Here is a 3,664-nt window from a genome sequence, read left to right on the forward strand (position 1 = left end):
GAGGTCTGTGTGCCTGAGGAGGAAGGGCTGGCGTGGGGAAGGGAGCTCCTCTGCGTGCCGGAGAGCCGGCCCGGCAGGGCGAGGAAGCCTTCGTCAGCCCTGGAAGTGTGAAAATCGTTCATTTATTCATGGCAGTGTATTTTCCTACAGCTGTTGCTGTGGGTCTGTCGCCCCAAAGTCCCGGGGACAGAACTGCCCGGGCTTTTCACGAGGAAAGCCTGCCGGTGAATTCCTGCGTGTACACCTTCACTTCAGTAAAATGAACAGAGAAACCATCAGTTGCTGATACATAATGGAAAAGAAATTAAATAAGGCCTCATTTTCACAGATGAGTGAGCGTGGAAGGTTCAGACTTGTTTCTCTGTGTGGTGGCCTTAACGAAATCCCCATGAGAACATAAAGGGTTTTAAATATGAATAAAACAGAGCATTGGTATAAATGTTAGAGTGTTCAAGTAAATCCATTATTTAAAAAAACACTCCTTTAAATTATGATTAAAAAAACATTCGGTGGTTTGCTGGCGGGTTTGTTCTGGCAGCGGGATGCCGGCCTCCATTTCCCGTGTGTGACCGGGATGCCCGTGACCGTCCCAGCTGAGCACAGCCGTGTCGGAGCAGCGCCAGCATGGTGTGCTCTTGGCAGCTTCTCTTTCAAACCGCTTCTGACCCCCCCTTTCCTTTTTCTTTTTGGACTGGTAATGATCTGGCAAGATCTGCTGCACTTAGTTTGACTAGCATCACCTACTTAAGTGCATGCAATGTGCTTATTTATAGCAAATGTTACTCTCCTGGCAGTTTTTATTCTCTTTCCCTCCTGTGCTGTAGCCACATCCTGTGGAAAAATCATCTGGAACCTGGTTATGGGACTGGTTTTTATCACATCCACTTTCCAGTTCATGAGGCAAGATGACAGTGTTACTGCTATTTATTTATAAAAGTACAAAACAGCATGAGTGTACTGGAAAAATGTGTTGGGGTGTCTGGTTCGTCTGCCACAGAGGGTTGTGTACAAATTCCCAGTTATGAAATGTCCATAATAATCAGAAAGGACTAAGCCTGCATTTTCCTGCAGCCGGAGAAGGTCCCAGGTGAAGGGCTGTGGTGGAATTTTAAACAAGGGCTGTGAAAAATCTTGTTTTTCTCTACTCCAGAATTAGAAGAACAAGGGGAAAGTAATAGATGAAAAGGAGATGGTGGCTGGGTGGCTGCTACAGGGCTCACCGACTGGAACTACACCAGCAACAGGTCCTGCGCTGCACTTGTGTTTGTGCACACAGCCTATTTAAGAAGCGGTGCTTCACAGACGGGCAGTGCAGCCTGCAAAATTTAAAACCTTGATTAGCAATTTTTTCTCAAAATGACATTCCTTTATGGCACTGAATAATCAATTTAAGCTTAAATGAGATATCAGAGTCTTAATGCTGTAGTAAATGGCAACAAATCTTCTTTGGTCACTTTGTCAGCATGGATCTTTGAAAAGAGGTAAATGAAAAAGAGCTTGAAAAAAGCTGGAGAATCCGGTTGCAGCCTGGAGTGCCTGGAAGGATTCACTCCTGCCATCCTATGATGTTTTAGTCAGTACAGCAGATGGCACTTTAGTAACATACATTTTTCCAGGTACTGTTATTGCAGATTAAAAGCCTACTTTTTTATGGAATTCAGGGGAGATCTTTTAAATATTGACGTATTGATAACTCTATTAAAGAAAAAAAAAGCATCACTGTCACCATGCATGATTGGCACTGGAAATTAAATGCAAAATTATTTTTGAGTTGCACATGATACAGAACATAAAGCTGGCAAGGTGCATCAAGATCATCTAGTATGTGTCTCCGTTCAGACCTCCTACAAGCAGGACTTTGCCACTGTCACCTGCTTTTTCCAGCAAAATAGGCACTACCCAGCTGCTCCCCTGTTTTTGCTTGGGTGAGGCTCTGCTTATGTGCATAGGATTATAGGGAGTAACCAAAACCAGAACTTGGCCCCAGAAGTTAATTCATTCCTGTGTACCTCCAGAAAAGACCCTTTCATAAGTAACAGGAATATCAATCATGAAGTGTAATAGCAGGGAGACAAAAAACATCCAGACCTACAGAATAAATTAATGTGTGGTGGAAGGTTTTTTTCATCTGTAATACCCTTCTGCTTATTAAAAAATATTGTCCAAAGCTAGTATGTTAGAAGAAAATCAGTATCTGTTGACTTTAGTAAGAATTGGATTGAACTTCAGCATGCTTAGGAGAGGCATTGTTCTGAAAGTCCAGGTTCTTGTTGAAATCATGGTTTGTGAATTCATTACAATACTCTCAGAATTTGGGTCTCTCTCCTGTTGGTGTCTGCAGAAACACCAAAGAAGGGGCAGAGCCTGTGCAGAAGATTTCACGGCCTTTGTGTGGCTTCTGTGCAGCAGCTACAAGGGTCGACTTCTACAGAACAAAATTTAAAATGAGCTTGGAGGATATCTCTCTTTATCTTGAAGGATAAAATCCTCATGCTGTTCAGGTCAGAAAACCAAACCCTTATTGATGATTTCAAGGACAGGAATTTGTTCATAATCCCTGGATTTCTCTTCAGGGACATGAAGGCATGCAAAACCTACTTTTTACATTAAGAAATGGAGGAGAATATGCACTGTTTTAAAAATAAGCAGAGGCAAAACTACAATTCACCTGATAATAATTTCAGGCTTAAATATTTTAAAAGTTACTAAAATATAGTGAGAAGAATATTTAAGTGGTACTTGTTTTCTGCTAAAGGAAACTTCCCGGAGGAGTCTCTGGCCAAGGCACCTGCAGCCAGAAGTTTGAAGTGATCAGCCGCATTTTGAAAACAGGACCTTTCCCTGTACGTGCAGAGGGAGTGTTTCTGTAACTTCTGTTTATTCAATTTACTTCAAAAAATGGATGTATTAAAAGCTGAAAAGTCAACTGGGGACTGAAAAAAAAGATTATCTTTTATGAACACAAGCAAGGCGCAAGTGGACAAGATCTTCTACAGTCTGGAAGGACGCTGTGACCAGACACAATCTGGTGTTCAACTCAGTGACTATATAGGATATTCCCTTTATTTAATAAACCAGTTAGCTTTACTTAAAGCTGATCTTCTTTTCCTGTGTTTCTTACACAAAGTTTCATTTAAATATCTACTCCTCATTTCACAATAGCTTATGAACAATTTTATTGGATTCCTGTTTCTATCACAATACATTTTGGCTTCAAATGTGGGTAAGGAATTGATAATAACCAAGTAAATGAGAAATACATCACCCATCATTTTAACATAATGAAACCGAACAGTTGAGAATGAAAAAATGTACAGAAAACTATCTAATTGGCCTGTCTCTAGACAGCCAATTCCTACCAACAAGCCCTGAAAATCAGTTTTCCTGAAGAAAAAATAAGAGGTACAAAGGCTAGTCAGTATCAAAGTCAGGTAATTAAATGAAGGTTGCCTGTGCTTCATAGCACTCTCATTCTGTTTTTCATGTCCCTTCCTGGTATGATACTGTCCTGGTTTCGGCAGGGATAGAGTTAATTTCCTTTCTAGTAGCTGGTACAGTGTTTTGGATTTAGGATGAGAACAAAGTTGATAACGCACCGATGTTTTAGTTGTTGCTAGGTAGTGCTTACACTAGCCAAGGACTTTTCAGCTTCCCATGCTCTACC

At 41.1% G+C, this 3,664-nt stretch overlaps 1 protein-coding gene across 1 annotated transcript in view; it reads right to left on the bottom strand.

Moving 5' to 3' along the window:
• Positions 1 to 3,664, bottom strand: part of ZRANB2 (zinc finger RANBP2-type containing 2) — a 20,993-nt gene that overhangs the window by 12,538 nt on the left and 4,791 nt on the right. The window lies entirely within an intron of this gene.

Source organism: Aptenodytes forsteri, unplaced genomic scaffold (assembly GCF_000699145.1).
Source record: "Aptenodytes forsteri isolate BGI_AS27 unplaced genomic scaffold, ASM69914v1 Scaffold290, whole genome shotgun sequence".
In the NCBI taxonomy this organism is placed as follows: domain Eukaryota; kingdom Metazoa; phylum Chordata; class Aves; order Sphenisciformes; family Spheniscidae; genus Aptenodytes; species Aptenodytes forsteri.